Source organism: Plectrocnemia conspersa, unplaced genomic scaffold (assembly GCF_051122295.1).
Source record: "Plectrocnemia conspersa isolate PC_06_02 unplaced genomic scaffold, ASM5112229v1 ptg000011l, whole genome shotgun sequence".
NCBI classification, from domain to species: Eukaryota; Metazoa; Arthropoda; class Insecta; order Trichoptera; family Polycentropodidae; genus Plectrocnemia; species Plectrocnemia conspersa.
The window spans coordinates 25,065,865-25,086,385 of NW_028277175.1; the positions used below are offsets into that span (position 1 = coordinate 25,065,865).

General features: G+C 30.5%; 1 protein-coding gene across 12 annotated transcripts in view; it reads right to left on the reverse strand.

The window, feature by feature from the left end:
• The window catches only part of mmd (disintegrin and metalloproteinase domain-containing protein mind-meld), a 641,110-nt gene that overhangs the window by 164,360 nt on the left and 456,229 nt on the right, over positions 1-20,521 (reverse strand). The gene's annotated exons all lie outside the window — the stretch shown is intronic.

A 20,521-nucleotide genomic window follows, 5' to 3' on the forward strand; every position in this document is an offset into this window, starting at 1 on the left:
GAGTGTATTTTTTTTCATATTTAGTATAGGTGTATAATTAAATAAATAAATATATAAAATATTATAAAGTATATAATTATTAGTATTTTAAGTTTTATATATTACTTTGATAGTTGTAATTTAACTGGCTAAACTCTAATCATTTTAGATCGAAGTTGACCCATTAAAAATAATTATTAAGAAAATAAAATAAATTTTGAATTTATAATAAGTGCAATTTATGCATAAATTACTATTAAATTTAAGATAAATATTAAAATTATTAATTTATCTCAAATACAAATTGTAAATTATTAATCTATTTTTTTTTATTTTCAAGTGACCTTAAAACGTTTTATGGTTTTTGTAACGTTGCAGACTGTGCAAATATGTGAATATATTCCATTATAACTTTCGGGAAATTGGATTTAGACCCAAAACCTATAAACGTATACGTAGTGTTGAGATTGATATCATCGCGCCACTTTGAAGACAAAAACCAACGATATTACATTACTGACCTCGTTTTATAGATGTTTTTTACGTTTTATAAAATCAGAAAATGTTTCCAATTTATTACTTTCATACAAAAGAAACGAGTCATTCGTTATAGTTATAGAAAATAAATATTTTTAAATGATTGATAAAGTAAAATACATAACGTCAATTTTTTGCTACGCAAATTTGATTAAAAATGTTGAACTTTTCATATTTGTGCAATGCGAATAGTAAAAAATTAAATTGAAGTAGTATCACTCAAAATCAGAATAAAAAAAAACTTTACTGCTGTAGTTTTTAGCTAGTATTGAAATAAAATTGATTTATTTTATTTTTATTATATTTAACGACTCAGTGTGATATGGAGTAATAGGCAAATATTTTTCTAGGTTAACACTTTATATTAATATTTATCATAAATATTAATAAAATTACGCTACTGATAATTATAAAAGTTTGTGTGGGCACTCACCAATACAAAATGAATGAAAACTTTTCAGTCATAAATATTCAAAATTACGCAAAATCTTTGTCTACTTTTGCAAAATGCCATAAGGCATAAAAATTATACTTCAGAATACAAACACCACATCTGTGACTATCCTAGAATTTGTCGCCATCGATTCTACATGAGAATTCGTTATGATGTGACATTTATATAAACCGATCTAGGAAAATACATAAGGATATTCGAAAAGATTTTTTTTAACAAAATCAAGTACCACTAATTATTTAATTTTATATGAAAAAAAAATATAATAACGATATACTATCAAAAATAAAATTAATATCTTTTGGTGCCCTAAAATATGCAAAGATGTCAGTAAGAGTCTATTGAAGTCCCCGATAAGCATGTGGTATTAATACTTGACCACGTGACCACGATGCAGCGCTCGACATGCGTGTTAACCATAAGACGCCTACGCGCATACTGAAATTGAACCGAGTTACTCGTTCTATCTCAGTTTGCTAAACACCATATCATTATCTCTCTCACTCTCGTCACTTAGCACGCGAGAGAGCAAAAGAGGAAGTATCTCACTGCTTGCGCTCGAAAGAGCAGCTCCGACTTCGGTCCTTTTGCAGACAATGTTCGGAAGCGCTCGAAGCTTGCTAAATCGACTGAATTACCACTGCTTTACTTTCCGTTCTCGGTAACCTCGGAGAACTTCCGAGAGATTTTAGATCGGACAGAACAGAACTCGACCGAAGTAACTCACTATATTCTCCGTCCTTGGCCAACCTTGGCCAACTTCCAGAGAGTGTAGTGCAGACATAAATTTCTTTTTTAACAGGTTTATTACCAGTGTCAACCAAAATATGTATATTTAATTTTCCGCCATTTGAATTTACTTTAGAAGAAGCTATTTCTCACCCGACACTTTGCTATGGTTCGCTTGCAATTTTATTCCAGAAAATCTTCTTTTATTTACATACAAAGTTGCCGGTCTGCGAGCACACCTTAACTCGATTATAATAGTACCAGACGTTTTTTTTATTCCCGCAAATAAGTTGGCGCCTCTTCTTGTTTGGCCAGCGCCTTGGACCGGCAAATTGTAAGCCCCTTTTCCATAAGCTCGTTTCCGTAATTCGATTTTCATCATTTTTCATAAGTTTTGCGGTACTCTCGTAATCGATTCAACCGGCGGCGGTAAAGTTTCGTAAGCTTGTTACCGGAAGGGCGGTAGAGTTTTGGCCTAGGAATTTATTAAAATTAATATAATTGAAATGTATGCGCCCAAGGTGATTTGATGATATTTTTGCGCTGGTAATAATTTACAAATATATGATTTAGATCAATGATATCAAACTAGGGATATGCGTTTGCTAATTTAAAAAAAAACCTATAACTTAAATAATGGGAAAATGTACATATTTAAGTCACAGATCATGATGTTTATAAAATTTTTAAAGAAGTAGATTTTTGCGGTTATATTAAGAAAATATCCTCCAATATAAATTAGAGCCACTGTTACATTCACAAGTTGTTTTTTTTTCAATAATTTTAAAATAAAAAAAAATAAAACGCCTATATACATATGTACATGTACATAGGATATTACAGATTTTGATGACACGCTAAAGTAAGCTATCGAGAAGTACTTCTTTAAACCCGAAGAAGAAAACCATTGGATTGCAGATTGTTTTAAAAAAGAATATTAATTGACAGCTGAATTTTTACTGAGTAAGAAACAAAGAGTTTAATATAACTTTTAATAAATACTAATTCAAAGATAAATTTTTATTTATTAATTTATTTATTTAAATTAAGTTTAGACTATCCTTAGAAGTTACCCCAATGCGTCACGATGGTCAAAAGCAATACACTGTATTATTTAAATACAGAAAAAATAATATATAAAATAAAGTAAACAAAAAAATTATATGACACGAATCAGACCAGCTCTTCGTAGCTGACATTAAACAGATCAATGTGCAATGCCAGTGATTAAAGAGCAGACTTGCGATAGCCATAGGAGAATTGGGAAGTGCGGGCGTCTTAGCTCTTATCCCCAATGGTCAAAAGAAGACGCAATCATGAACCCAAAACTAGAATTATTCGAGAATAGTTGAATTGTTGAACACGCCCTTCAGTAAATTGAAGAAATGCTTAGCGATGTACTACTGCGAGAACTCAATTTACATTTTAAAAGACAGCAGCTACTACGATAAAATTTCTAATAATATGCTAAGGATTAAATTGCTATTTACATGTAATAATATGAATATTAAAACCTTATCTTATTAGCTCAAGTGCAGTTTTAGATTTATAATTAAATTTTGCATGTGGGACCTGATTTCAAATATATGTGTATATTATAGAAAAAAATTAATAATACAATGTAAATAAAAATAAAACAGGTTTACAATTGTATATCGTATATGTAATCTATAGCTATGTGTTCAGTCAAAGACACTCTTTTTTTATTTAAAAATATCATCATATGGATCACACACAGACATTACTCATTTTTTATATAAAATTGTCATTTTAATTAACTTCCGAAACAGCCATCAGGCTAAATTTACTCTAATTGTATTTTCTCTGAATTTTATTTTTTAAGAATAAATCTATGTAGGTAATAAAACATTATTTATCGACTTTAAAAATAGGTAAATTTTGCAAAGCACATGCGATAACAAAAGCTCGTGTTTCACGCCGTACAGATAAGGGCTTAAACGGCTTTAAAGATCAAAAACAAACAAGGGGCGGGGGTGTGTTTTAACATTTTGAAAAATCAGCACAATTATCTGACTTTAAAAATAAAACACAAACCCACTAAAAAAAACAGCAACACGATCCTCTCTTTCGAAAAAAAATATCCCATTGTCTCACAGAGCACTTTCTTGGCAGTGATTCAACGCCCAATTAAATTAACGCTCCGTTGTGATGCAGCGAGGGGTTAAACAATATTTATCGTTATTAAATTTGATCGCCTTTTTCTTGACCGTTAATCTCACTTTAACAATTTTTGGTACGAGTCCCTCGGCTCGATTTCACTTGCTAATGAGGCGAGGAGGCCGACTTTTTTAGCGCCCATAAACGAAAACAAGCGATTATTTTAATTGTTATGCGGCGAAGGGTTAATTTGGACCCTTGCCCCTAGTCCAGCCCTGCGTATTGAACCGGAAGTTACGATCGGCTAAACTGTATTAATTAAATTGCTTTATGATGTGTGCCAGTTAACGCAGGGGAATTCCGTTTTAGTACAAGAAATAATTTACTATGTCCTTTGACGAATTTATTTATTTAATCTTAGTTAATGATAGTTTTAGGAAAGGTTTGTAAACTAGCATAAATTAAATCATTAGAATCTCTCTTTACCGGAAACAACGTAGCTAACACGACTTAGGAGAAGGTCGAGATTTTAGCTGAGACATTTTCTAGATCTTATCAACTTACGCAAAATTACATTGACCAAAAAACCCAAAATAAAGTAGACCGGGCAATTAAAGATATTAGTAAAACTCCAATAGATAAAAAATCCATTAACCAAGTCGGCATATCAGAAATTCTTAGTATTGTTAAACGATTATCAAATAGAAAGGCTCCAGGTATAGATAAATTAGAGAATATATTGATTAAAAACCTTCCTTTTGCTTGATTTAAGTACTTAAATAGCATTTTTAATTCATGCTTATCTTTTGGATATTTCCCAATAATCTGGAAAACGGCAAAAATTCATCCGATAAAAAAACCTGGCAAAGCAGATAACATACCAATTAACTACCGCCCGATAAGTTTACTGCCCTCATTTAGCAAATTATTTGAAAAAATTATATTATCTCGATTAAAGGAATCTCTTAATAGCAAACTCATTAATGAGCAATTTGGTTTCCACGAAAATCACTCGACTACGCATCAACTTAATAGATTAACAGAGCACATATCTGCCGATTTTAATATGAAAAAAAGTTCGGGTCTTTTATTATTAGATATGGAAAAGGCTTTTGATACAGTATGGCATGATGGATTAATGTATAAACTTTTAAAATATGGAACTCCCTATTACATTATTCACATGTTACGGTCTTACCTGAAGAATCGAAGCTATGTTGTTTCGCTAAATAATACATTTTCGACGCCGCGTAAAATACCAGCTGGTGTTCCTCAAGGAAGTATACTTGGCCCGTTTCTCTTCATTCTATATACTAATGATATTCCAATGTTAAAAAATACTAAACTCTCAATGTACGCTGACGACACCGCAATCCTTAGTAGTTCTTATGGTCTTAAACCTATTGCAGTCAAACTTCAAAAATCCCTTGAAAACTTAAAAAAAATATTTTATGAAATGGAGAATTAAAATTAATCAAGACAAAACAGAAGCTATAATATTCATTAAACGTAGACAACCCTTGCCTGCACCCATTAAAAGTGAACAAGGGCATAACATTGAATGGAGAGCGAGCGTTAAATACCTGGGTATACACCTGGACTCCAGACTAAAATTCAATAAACATATAACTGAACTCCGGTCGAAAGGGCTCGGCGCCATTGCGGCTCTAAAATCAATATTTAATAGAAAAAGTGCGCTTACAATAAAAAATAAAATTCTAGTCTATAGACAATTAATCAGACCTGTTTTAACTTACGCTTGTTCAGTGTGGAGTAACGCGAGTAATAGTAATTTTAATAAACTTCAAGTAATCCAAAATAAAGCCATAAAAATAATTTATAATACACCGTTTTATACTAACCTTAAAAAACTCCACACCAAACATTTAATTCCTACCATTAAAGAATACTGTTATTATCAAACCGAAAAATACTATAAAAAAATCTCGCGAGACCACGCAAACCCACTAATTTCAAGAATCGGTGATTACGACAAAGCAAAACTTAAATTTAAATACAAACATAAAATGCCTAAGCACATATTGCTTTGATGCAGTTAAGCTCATCGCAGTGTCATCAGTTTCAGGTCTACAGGGCTAGGTTTATTTACCTTTGTATGTGTTTTATTTTGTATATTATGTATTTTGTATAATTTGTTTTTCTCATCTGCTTCATTCTTTTCCAAAATTTTTTATTTTTTTTTTTGGATTTTTTAAATTTGTAAAAGGTTTTATGTATTTTTCCTTTAATTTAGTATACTCTCGTATAATTTATTATTCTTTTTATGTTATTGTATAACTTAACAATTTGTAAACAATGTAAATGGTTATGAACCAGTATTGTGCATTTAATATATCTGTATGCTATTTTACCTATGTCTATTTAAGAAATATACTTTTATAAAAAAAAAAAATTAGAATCTCTCGTTACCTTTTTTTTTATTTAAATGGGGCATTGTGAACATTTGACTTGAAATTCAAGATCAAATTCTGCTCTAGTTCCGACAAAAAAAATTTTACAACAAGATCTAGTAATAAAAATATAAATAGAGAGTAGATTTATAGCTTCTTTTTAAAATTATGTATAAAGCTGTGTTTACGTTTTTCTACAGTTAATACAGCGGTTATTTATGTACCCATTGTCCCATCTTAATACACTCGAGCGCTAAATCCCAGATTTAATTTATTTCGAAAACGCTAAGTGAAATCCATATTTTTTTCCACGTCGAGTAAAGTACATGGGATTTAGCGTCCGTTTCGTTTACACCTTCGCGACAGTGTAAAATACAGTACAGGGTCACAGTCTAGCAATAGGATTACGTGTTTGCGTACTTTGTCCTTCGCCGTTCCACGTGGAAGAGGGTTTTCCAATTAAAAGCCTCCTTCTATTCTTGTTTGAGCAAGTAATGGAAATTTGGAAGAATTTCATAAAAGCGCACAACTCTAGTGCTTTAGAGACTCTTGAAAGTTTTTTTATAAATAAATATAATTTATAATTATAAAATATGTTAAATACAATAATAGGATTGGTACAAAAATAATATATTTTAATAATAAATTAAGCTAGTACACAATATAGAGTGTATTAGATCTGTCAGACATGGGTGAACATAAAATCGCAAATTGCGTTCATACGAAAGTAACATAAAAATTATATTAAATATTACATAATATGATGACCATACGTCTCAGATTATTTAAAGATAACTCAAGCCTTAAAAAATCTCGGAACAAAATAGACAACTGCTATTATTTTTGATTAAGACTAGTTGTATCATGCGTTAATTAGTTGTAGAATAAATCAAGATTAAATAATTTTTTTTTATATAGGCGTCATTGCTTTTCGCCATTTGTCACTTGAACCCAAATTAATTAACTAAGTAAAAAATTAAAAACACAAGGCGTTGAGTTGCAAAAGACAATCTAAGATAAATTAAGTCACAGTTATCTATACAATTTTTTTTATTAGATCAAATACGATGCAATGAGAAATATTATGGTTTGACTCAAGATAAAAAAAGTTTCATTAAAACATTATTATTTTACTATTGTAATATTCTTTCAAAAAAATTTAAAAAAAAACTCAATAATTTGATATTGTAATATCTCACATTAGCATTATACATGAACTCTCCAGAGTGCCTATTGTTGTATGTAACACAGTACTTATATACTCATACATCCATACAAGTTCGTGTGTAATAATACGGATGGGTTATTACGCAAAATGTGCTGTTCGAAATGGGTTCATTCCCACCCAGTACATATAATACGTACCGTTTGATAGCTAACAGGGTTTTGAATATTCATTGTGCAAATTTTGTTTTCTTAAAATAATCCCACCCGTTTCGGGACCCTAAGTAAATATGTTTGCGTTTAAATTATGTCAGAGATATTCGGTAACGTCGTTCGATGGAATATTGAACGAGCGTAAATAATCGCGTTAATTCCACGGTAAACAGCCCGAGAGATACGAGTGTTTTTTTATGTATTTATTTTAGACCTCAAAATCTGGTAAACCACAAAAGAAAGAAACAAGATAAATTTGAGATAACATGAGTCCATTTAAATGTTTACTATTCTTTATCAAATAAAATTTAATATTTATTAAAAGAAGATAATCAATGCAAGCAAAGCAATCATTTTTTTATTTATTTTCCTTTCAATTTTTATTGCTATATATTTTTATTTGTTTGTGTATATAAATCTTTATTTTGATGAGTGTGAAACTATAAGATCGTGCACTTATTAAATAATGCACAGAGAAAATACAGAGTAGCTATATTTGGGTAAAATCCTGTTCAGAAATAACATTAAAAAGATCGTCTCTCTGTCAGTTTGTTAAGCTTTTGAGGGTTGGATTAGTGGTGTCAAAGTTGGCAGCAAAAAATATCCAATATTTGCTGAATGGCTTTTTTTACCCTTAGGGTTATATCATTACTTTGTAAGTTAGGTTTAGTAAGCAAAGTTGCTGGATATGAAATATTTTAGTACTTTTCAATTGACAAGTACTTACTAGATATTGTAATAATATTACTTACTTAACAGTTAAATTAAACTTATTAAGGAATATTAATAATTAGCTTTTAGTTATACTAGATCAAACAAGCTTACTAATAAGATTGAAACAAGTCAAATATTTTAAAATATCATTATAAATTTTATGGTAATTTAATTAAAAATATTTTATTGTGCAATTTGACAAAAAATTGAGCTGAAAATAGGATATACTACAAAATATACTACAAAAATAAAAAAAGTGTGAAAATATAAGTCAGCAGTTAAAAAACTTTATACACTACAACATGATTTATCATATAAAATAGACAAAATATATGGACACTTAAAACATTATAAGGTATTTCTAGATTTTTAAAGGGCTTTTAAAAAAAAAATATATTAAGAGTTAATATTAAATTTATAAAAAGAGCATTAATTAAATTATTAAAAAAAATAATTTAAGCATTAATTATTTATAAATAAATTAAAGTATAACATGGGTTAATAAATTTTATTTGTGTTATATACATATAAAAGTAATAAATTATACTATTTGCAGATAATACAATAATTTATTATGTGGATTAGAGTATGAAGGAATTGGTGGTAAATTATTGATTAGGTATGTGTAATAATTTATTGAAATAAAATTAATTTAACAATCAGCTAATGCTTTTTAATAAAATTAATATTAATAATAGGATTGATTAAAACAATTATTTAAAATACAAAAATATAAAATGCATGTTAAATAAAAATAAAATTATTTTTTAATAAAATATAGTAATTTAGAAATAAAGAAGTTATATTAAGATGAGCAGTTAAGACGGAATTCTGTGTTAAAATCTCTCTCATTAAAACAGATATATAATTATGATATTTATTTTATTTACTGTCAACCTTCTGTTGTAACATAACAAGTGTTAACCCAATGCGTTACAACAAAATATAAATAACACCTATCGCAGTGAGTTTAAAAAGCAAATAGAACTTGTTGATCGAGAGAATTTTAATAATACTTTTAATCAAAAAAACTTAGTTAACATTTTTTTAATCTTTTCGATTTTTTCATCGAAGATAATTTTCATAATTGAATAAAACATTCTTTTTCATTTATAATTTACTACTGCCATTTTTGTAACACATTTTTGGTTTATAATTAATACAATTAAAAAGAGACTATATATTTAAATATTTTTCCTTATAACGTATGTTTCATTAAAAGAAACAAGTAGTAGACGGAAGGGGCTCCAGCTCCAAGGAAGTCCAGCAAATACAGGAGCTGCAATAAAACTTCACAACCAAGGTTGCTGATTTTATCCCGAGTCAATCTTGTAGTGAATATTTCTGTTAAATAATATTTTAACTATTCATTAAAGATTGTTTTTTTTACTCAATTCTGCACTTAATCAAGTTAAATTTTTACCATACACTTTTGCCATCAATGTTTTACCACTCAATTCCTTTGAAATATAAACATACAGAAGAAAAAACATTTTTAGGGTGTACTCCGGATTAAGGAGTTCTTTCTGTGTGAGATAAATACTGTTTTTCTTAGTCATATTTAAATAAAAAATCCATTTTTCGTCAATAGTGATCGATTGAGAGTACATGTGTGGATCAATAGTGATCTGATAATTCATAGCCAATATATTTTAAACATATTTGGGTAGTAGACTACGAGGTTCTAATCTTGTTTGATAATTCTTTAATGGTAACTGATGAAAATTCTTTAATTTTAGCTCGTTTAACTATTTTATCCCCCGAATTGTATGTGTCACTTCAAAGCTCAATTAATTGCGCAAATATTTTTTGCAATAGCTGTTATATAAAATTCATATATTTTTTTTTTTTTTTAGATTAAATTAAGACCATCGTGGCCTAACAGGTTACCCCAATGCGCCACGATGGTCGAAAACAAATTTTAAATTTACAAAACAAAAAAAAGTATATATACATAAATATAACAATACTTAAAAATAATAACCATAACAAAAAAATATAAAATATTAAAATTAAATGATACAAACTGGATCAGCTCCTTATAGCTAACATTAAACAGGTCAATATGTAATGCTAGCGTATTAAGGAGCCGGATAGCCACAGCTATAGGTGAGTCGGCAAGTGCAGACGTCCTAGCTCTAACGACCATCAAATAAGGACGCGATCGTGATTCTCGAAAATGTTCCGAAGCCCAAAACTGGAATTCCTCGAGAATAGCTGGATTGTTGACAGCACCTTATAGTTATTTGAAAAAATGCTTAGCGACATACAACTTTCAGCGAGAGCTCAGCGAATCGTATCCCAACGCTCCTTAAAGAAAGGCGCTGGGATATATGTACAAATAATAACCAAATGTTCTTTTGTAAAGGTATCTAAAATACCTTTTTTGAATTTTTTCCACTAAAAGGGAATATTTGGCTATTCAAGGATTCCAAATTATCGATCCCGATTCAAAAATGTTACGAACTACGGTGTCATAGAGGATGCGAATAACTGCCGGATCGTCAAAGTGAAAGGCATTCCTCATAACAAAGCCGAGCATCTTTGAAGATTTATCACAGACGTCGTGTATGTGTAGAGAGAACCTCAATTTGCTCTCGAAAGTGATTCCGAGATCTTTAGTGGAAGTTTCTCTAGTCAAAATGTTAACACTGAGATGATAAAAATAAGCTGATGGCGAATGGGATCGAGAAAATGACACAGTATGGCACTTTCCGACACTAAAGGGCAGACGGTTAACGGAAGCCCATCTCCACAGAGAGTCAAAATCACTTTGTAGAGAGAAGGAGTCCACAACAAATTGAATGCATTTATATAATTTTAAATCATCTGCGTACAGAAGAAAACTTGAATTTGTAATTGCTGTATTTATGTCATTAATAAATAACACAAAAAGCAGAGGGCCTAGAATGGATCCTTGAGGAACCCCCGAGAGGTAAAATATTATTTCGACAATCGGCCACCATAAGTTACAAACTGTCTACGATTGCTTAAATAGCTCGAGAATAACTAAGTAAAATTATCCGAGCAACTGAGGTTCGACAATTTTTTTAATAATAACCTATGACAAACTTTGTCAAATTCTTTCTCAAAATCTGTATACACGACGTCTACTTAAATTCCCGCATCGAGAGAAGTTGTCACCGTTTTGGTAAACGACAAAAGGTTAGTAACAGTGGAATACAGCTAAGTAAAGTGAAAAAACAAATATCTGCTTAGGCCATAACATAAAAATCTAAAATATGTGTCTACTACTCAACGGTAATTATTTTATTCTACAGGAATACAATTTATTTCATTCTTAGCAAAGCATCTACATAATAAAACATGCTTTAAAGTTGCTAAGGGGCGGTGTCGACATTATATCAATGCTAGGCGAATTTCAGTTGCGAACCTTGAAGTATAAAGAGTCACTATCGCGTCCCTCATTCTTGCCCGATTAGCCGAGAATGGAAAAAATATGTGTGCACCATTTTTTTATATAATTCAATAGTATAATTATGGTTTGTATATTCATGACGCTTTGGGAAAAGATATTAAATCATGATAGTCAGATTTGTGATGATGAGTTTTTTCCTAGTGATCTATAATAATTAGATGTTCAATAGAATGAACTACATTTATGGTAATCTTTCGTTGTATTTTAAAATATTTTAATTTTAATTATGCATTAAGATATTTATTTCTTATATTAGAAAAAAATATAAAATGACTACCTGTGATGATCTATCCAAATTATACTTATAGCAATAATATCGATTTTAAAAATACGATAGAAATAGAAAATGAGATTCAAACTTAGTGTTTTTATATTAGTCATTACCTGTCTATCTTGCTGGTTATATAACTCACAGTATCAAAATATAAATAAAAACAGTATATGTATCCTTAAATAAAAACATATTTTAGGTACTATGTAATAAAAAACAATGCGTAACCTATGACGTGCCTCTCAAGAGAGCTTCCATGCAAACCATTATTCCTTCGAATTACGCCGACAAACTTGCAAATTAATCACACCATCATACCTGAGCACCCAAAAATAATTAACGCTTACATCGCAACAAACACAAAAAGACATATTCAGAGAGATGGAGAGAGAGATACATTGAATCTCGCATCAATGCGGACACTAGGTGATTTATCACGCCGAGTAATCAACGTGTGTGTGTTTGTGTATCGGACAAGATTAATATTTGTTAAGTACCGCCTCATCTGTGTTGCTGTCTGCACCATGTAAATTGAATACGGCCGTTGTAACTCAATCTCCGAGAAGACCAAAAGTGCGCGTCGTTAATTCAGAAACAGAAGAAGAGATGCGAGTCAGAAGAGAAGCCCCACAGCCAGCATTCCCAAGATCAACGCTGTAGGGTGGGCGATTATAGGATCCAGTTTTATGAAGTTTCAAAGCGGGGATTTTATGGAGAGAGTTTTTCGATAAGATTACTGACTGAGCACCCACCCTCTTTGCCGTCCCCGAATCAGTTAATCGATTGTCTGATTAAAAATATAAGAAGTGGAAAAACAATGATGTTTTCCGATATCACAATGGAGTGAATCTCATTGAATTATGGTACGGTGTGCAATAAAGATTTTTTTTTTCACTTATTATTGAAGGATTTAACATCAATTAAAATATATTAATTTCATATGCATATATTTGCATTAAATAACAGATTTATTATCTAAGTTTTCTCGAAACTTTATATGTGTATTGTGGTTTTATACCACTGATATTTTATGGATAAAATAAGCAAAGATGCAGTTTTGTTGCACAAAGTGTAATTGTTGTATAATTCGTATTTAAGCTTTTAAAAATACATTAACCTTGTTATTTAAATAATATATACGTTATCTAGTTATTTCAAGTTCGTCCTTGTGTATAAAATATGCATATGAATACCTAATTAAAAATATTATAATTAGATATAATCATTCATAAACGTATTTTTATACATAATATAGTACGTACGTAGTTTATTTTTATATACCCTCGCATTTTTATATACATACCCTTTGATGTGTTTATTATTCAATGAGCCGCATGAATATATTCATGATATTGTTACATATTTGGCTCACTTGATTGGCACCCTTAATATATAAATATATAACGAAAGTTCATACACCAACCCCCTCTAAAACATAATAGAATCTGTCTGTATTTTTTTAGCTATATAAACTTCAATGTTATTCTGATATATTCGAAAACAAATGTTAAAATATTCTGTTATTTTAGGATTAGGAACAATATTTTTTTATGTATATCACAGAATAAATCATAAGTTCAGAAAAATATATCTTACTAATTATTATCGTATGTTATCTACAATTTATATGCTAATAAGTATTTTTTCGGTTCAAAGTTTAAGATCTAGAAAATTTTTTTTTGTTCATTTAGATGGATTTTAAATTATTGAATTCAACCTCCTAGACCGAAAACGTGATTCTTCACAAGTACTTTTCTTCTGAGGTAGTAGTATAGGTTTTCTGCGAGTCGAAAGTGGGTAAAGCTCTGACCCCTGGGCTCTCCGACAAGCGTTTACCAGCAGGCCGAAAGGAGGTCAAACGAGACTGGAAAAAAGGCCCAGCCTAGACCCGCCCCAACCCCCGAAAGTGCCACCCCTTGCGAATGGTCCCGGCGCTAAGTGCGGATTATTTATGTGGAGCCTGGCAACGCCCGCCACGGTATTTTGTTTGGAAATTTGCCGACGGACATTAGAACACTTCAAAAAGTGGAACTTGGTCTCCTTTTTTTGGTAGTTTATTTTAAGGGTGAGAGGCGTTTAACTGAATTAATTAATGGGGCCGATATGTTTGAGGATAATATGTGTTTTCGTGAGCTTAACCTTTGATCTAGATAAGTGATTCTTGTTTTTAACAGCGACCCCATTTTTAGAATTACGTCTAAAAAAAAATATGAGAGTGTAAGATTGTAAGGTGAGGAGTCAGATTAAAAAAGATAATCTCTTTAAGTGTAAACACATCTCAAAAAAATAAAAAACTTACTGCTTGGACTTCAACGTGCGACTTTTTTACGAAATACTCTCGGTATTTCATATAGAAAGAAAACATATAAACTACATTGTATTCAAGAACTGCTATTGTGGATGAACAGAAATAGATTTCACATTAATACATATGCATAATAGTGGGGCATTTTTTAAAACATTAAATCTGTAAGTGAAAAGAATAAGAAGAGGAGTCAATAAAGTGGAAAAAGGTTATAAAGCTCTGTACAAACCCTTGCTTTCATATTAAAATTAAAATAAAAGCTATAATGGAATAGTCGATAATAAAGCTGGGTAGTTAAAGATATTGACTATATAGTCAATAGATATATTATAGTACAATACATACATTAAAAAAATAAAGCTATTGAAGAAGATGTATATATAGTAAAAAATATATTCTACTACACGTACGTTATAATTTGATTGTATACCTAATAGGATTGCATCTGTGAATATAAAACTATGTGAGAAGGGTGTATTTTAATATTTATCTAAAACAAATAATGAAAGGCTTGTTTGTATGCAATTAAAAAATCTAGAGGCCTACCACTAATCTATTTAGAGTAACATAATACAAGTAGATATATATAATCAGGACTATATTATTTTAGTTTTTATTCAACTCTTAAATTTCTTTTATATATATTTATGAATTCTACTCTGAAAGATATGTAAATTTAATTGTATTGGCATCCTTTTGTCAACTTAAGAGCAGACTCTCTAGAAGTATTGTGTCGTAACACTCTATCGGTAATGTTGCTTAATGATTTTCCACTTGAAAGTTGAAAAACACGATATTTTTTATCATCGACCCTTGTAGCAAAGAATGGGCAATCATTTATCGCTTCTTGGGATGTTACTAGAAAGTTTTTTTTCCAGTTTTTCTTTTTACTCCATTGGGACTTGGCCAAAATCGTTTCGCAAGCATTTCTAGTAAGGTTTGCATTTCGTAAATTGCTTACAACGGAACGCAATTGTGTGTTCTCTCCATTTTGCGGAAACCCTCCTTGGCTGTTTAACTCGACGTCAACCCATTAAGCGGCAGGTGAGTTAAGTGCGGTGTACCATTCTGTCGGGTTCTTTTTTATTAACGATAAAATTTGTATGTGGATGTAGGAGACGGCACAACGACTGCTCGGAACAAATTGATGCCGAAGCAAACGGCGAACATTGAGTTTTACAGAATTGAAAACGTGTATCCCAAAGCTTAGTTTTCGAAGAAGCAATCAGCTGAATAATAAACACGATCACTTATATTGTGAATCTTTAAATTAAATACAAATATATTGCTCTTAAGAATCCCTTAAAATTTAATACAACTGACAGAGTTTGTATAGGTAAAGATTTTTGATAGAGACAATAGTTAGAGTCACAGTGAATGACATAAAAAAGAACGAAATTCTGTCATGTAAAACAAGCAAATCAATCATTTAAAATTGTATAGAAATAGGTCTATCTAAATAAAATAAAAACTACTTAACACTACAAAGTTAGATTTCAAAATAACCCTATGTACATCTGATAATAGTATTAATTGCTAATGCTTGACATGTTACTAGTTTGCATTGACATGTAAATTATTCTGTCATAACAGGTCACGTGCAATTTGTATGTACCTATGTGTGCATATGTTACATGATTGTTTTATGGTACAGTAATTTTGGTTTGACGTAATTTCATGACATAGTACATTGACCAATATTTGATGGAAATTATAATCATAATTGCAATATCTAATTAACAGTTATTGCTGTGACTAATGAACACTAATTGGTAATATCGGTTATCAAGCAGTTAATTTAATGTTATTAAAATAGTCAGATGTGTTTTTGATTATATGTAATGTAGTTAATTATTTATGAGTCAAGGTGTAAAGACAATTAATTTTTAAGAGCATAATTTATTAAATAATACCTCAAATATTTTTGTAACTTTAAACTAAGCAAATTTCACAACATATTAAATAAGTAGTTTGCCACATTTTATGTTTAGCCTATTCATTTTTAGTATACAAGTTTTATTACAACGTTGTAGCGATATTTGTGTAGACGTTTAAATTTGTTTCATCGACTTTGAGAAGGAGTTTGACATGGAAAATTCAAACTGGCAACAAAGAGTGTTAGTTTAATATGTATAAGCAACGATAGTATATACAATAAAAATACAAAAGAAGTGAAACAATGTTGTACTTTATGCTTTTTAATATATATATCTAAAATAAAAATACTATTCATCACAGAAGAATATGCTGATTCTGCGATACTCATAGCCTATAATTAAGTGCTAACAAAACTTTTGACTATATGCAACACAACCCAGATGACTCGACTCGCCAAGTAAGAAGTGTAACAAAAAGTGTCAGTGCAGCAAAAACATCTATTTTAGATAATATATTAACAAATACTAAGATCACATACATGAGATTAAGTACTAGATCAAAAAAGGCAGGATAACATTGACCAAAATAAAAAAGGTTCTTTGCGGAGAATGAGAATAATAAGGTGATGTTGTTAATAATGTTGTGCGTTTATATATAGACACTTAAAAGCCTTTGAAATGTGAAACCAAATACGCATTATCTGTATTATATAAATGAAAGTGATGTAGCTGATAAAAAATAACATAATTGATAATGGCAATAAAAATAGGAGTTCAGTTTTAATTTTCAGAATACCTAAATTTACTGCTACAAATTTATATCTAATATTTTTTAAACGTTCAAAAAGCATTATAGTCTAATTTGCACAAACGGAGCCGCGTCAAATAATTAAAATCTGTTCCTTTGAATAATAATGTTTATTGTGAAAGTACTACCAAGAAAGTGGGTGGTTTTGAAGGCAATGTTCCGCTCCTTTTATATTTTGTATAATATGTATAAAAATCGCTAAAGGAACTTATACTTGTAACATAGCAATATATAGGTACATTTAAAACCTCTGAAGTTTAGTTCAGATTCAGTGTTTGAGGTCAGTTTTTACTTTTTTTTTATAAATATATTCTTGCTTTCACCTTTTCTAGATTTGAGCCTCCGGAGAGAGGGTCCGGAAGTTTGTCTCCCCTCCCTCCCTCTCAGAAGGTCTGCACATACTTATTCAAATTATTAATAACATTTTTCATCTGTTTTTAAAATAAAATATGTCGCATTTTTAACAAACATATTTATAATTTTCTACGAACAACTTTTTCATACTATTTTTTTGGATGTATCTGGCTAAAAATAATGAGTGATATATTTATTAAAATAAATTGGCGAGTGGTCATCTGGCCCCTAATATAAAAGTTTAGGAGTTATTTAGAAGCGGTCAATCAAAAACGATGTTTTCCTATACTTATTGTTCCAAAAAAATAAAGATTTTACGCCTATATTTTTAAAAATCATTTTCTGATAATGTAATAAATAAATGAGACAAAAAATATATTATAAACAGGTGTCTTAATGTTTTTTTCTGGTACCCGTAGACAACACAATAAAGGATCGGCGTATAAAGTACTTTAAGAAATACCTGAATGTCAAGAATATTGTTTAAAAGTTTTTTTTTATCTTAAACACGAAATTTGTATAAATAGACAGACAAATTAAGGCAAAATTTAATTATATTTACTAAAAAAAGTTATATTGCGTTACTACATTTTGATTCAATATCTTCAAAGAAAATGTTCCGACTCTTAAATTATTAGATTTTTAGCATAGCTCACAAGCATGTATCAACATTCAACAATATATCACAGCATTAATACAGAAATACAGCATATAGTTTAACTTTAAATAAATGGACATTTAAATAAATAGACATCAAATTTACCGACTAAGCCGATTATAATATTTGATACATAGAAACAATAATTGCCAATAGATATTCGAATGATTGAGTTTTGTTAATCACTAAACATGGTGAAACATGCGAGCGGTACTTTAGCTTATTCCTTGGGGTCTTTATATGATAGTTAATTCATATTTTAACATTAAGTTTATACAAAATGAGAATATTTAGCTATTCTATTTTTTGGATAGCGATTAAAAGCTTTCGCTAAAAGTTTGCTTCTACGAACTTATTTAAGCACACACTCGAACGGTCTATTTAGTGCGTTGCAGCGGAAAACTTAATCGACCAAACAAATTAGAGAACTCTATTCGGCGAAAGCCTCTTATGAGTCGAAGGCCGCAAAGCGGACGTGAAGTGATTAGTTTGCGGCCCCTGCGCAGATCCGTGACTCAATTTGCGGCCAGCGCTGTTGCCCGTTGTCAATAGATGTTCTAAATACATCGGACTTAGAACAGCGAAGCATAAAGCAGTTCGAAGCGAACGTCCAGATAATTCTCTGGAATAGAAGAGAACAGGGAGCGTCGAACTTTCAGCGTGAGAATAATGTAATGCAATTTTGAACGTGAGGAATAACAATGTATGATGTAATCCTAGATCCTGTAGATATTATGCTTGAAATAAAAACATTGGAAATCATTAAAAAAAAAATATTAAAAGAAATAGGGTTCTGATATTTTATTGAAATAAATAAAGAAATTTAGCCAATCCGGTAAAAAATATTGTTGAATTTACTTCACTAAAATAGGTTGGCGATACACACAACTATTTTTATTCTAGGTGACATTTCGCTGCGTGCTTCTGTGGAGAGCAGACGTTTGCTCCGCGCGCCTTTCACCCCCACCGTACAAAGTCTGACTCGTTCTTCATGCAGTTAACCAACATCAAAAAATACAGAAAAAGGAGCCCCATATCAGCGCCATGAAGAAAGCGCAATTGTGCACTTGGCACGCTAAGAGCGTTCCTTTCGCAATTGGCGACTTTAAGCCAGCCCCTGGACGCAGAATGGCAACTGCCAAAAAAGACGGCGAGACCTTTCACCGAGCATCCAGAAAAACTGGTTCCAAAAGTGACTGGAACACATAAAAAAAATATAAAAATGGGATAATTGTAATTGTCGCAGGATATAGTTCCCCGGGATGTGAATCTTGATGCGGTGTTTGCTCTTGGGGATTTGGTTATTTTAACTGGAGATTGCAACACCAGACACGTGCATTGGAATTGTTCCAGTGTGAACAGATCCAGGACGATGCTTTTTAACTATTTGTACGACACGAATACGATTTTAAACTTTTTCTGTATCGTACTAGCTTACTAAAAATTATAAACACTAAAATTAAAACAAAATAAATAGATTAATAAGAAAAATCAAAGCATCAGCGGTAGATAAGGATAAAATTCGCAATATCAGCTCACGGGAAATATTAAATTTTATTAAAAAAAGTTATAGAATTGATAAATTATATAACACTTTGATTAAACACCTTCCTGGAATTTGAATTCATTACTTAAAAAACATTAACGCCTGTCTATATTTTGGGTATTTCCCAACTGTCTGAAAAACGGCTAAAATTTATCCGATAAAAAACCCACAAACCCTACAAATTCGATTAGTTATCGCCCCATCAGCTTATTACCGTCACTTAGTAAAATAATCCTTATGCATTTAAAAGAATCTTTGGAGAATAGAATTATAAACGAACAATTTGATTACCGAAAAAATCACTCGACAACACATTAACTTTATTGTTTAACAAAACACATATGCAGTAATTTTAATATGAAAAAGACTACGGGAATTTTAATGTTAGATATAGAAAAAGCTTTTGACACAGTATGGCATGATAGTTTGATTTATAAACTATACAAAAAAAGCCCCTGACTATCTGCTGCGCTTAATACGCTCGTACTTAAAAAGCAGAAGCTATGATGTTTCACTAAATAATGAACACTCGAACCCGCGTAAAATTCCAGCTGGAGTTTCTCAGGGAAGTTTGCTCGGATCGTTCATCTTTATCTCGTTTATCTATGTACGCGGACGATATATCTATTTTAACAAGTGCTTACGGTCTTAAACCAATCGCGAATAAAAATACAAAAATATTTTGAGGTCTGAAATAAGAATTTTGAGAGGTGGAAAATAAAAATCGACCGATTTAAAGCAGAAGCAATTAACGTAGACAAATTTTGCCACCACCCCTTTTAAATGAAAAGGGCCCTATTGTCAAATCAAAAGCCATAGCATTAATAAAGAACACATATTATAGCACTTAAATGAAACACAAAGATAAATAATACATTTTTATGTAAGGGCAGCAAGACAAGCTATTTTTTTATTTATATAAATAATGGATATTATTTTTTTGG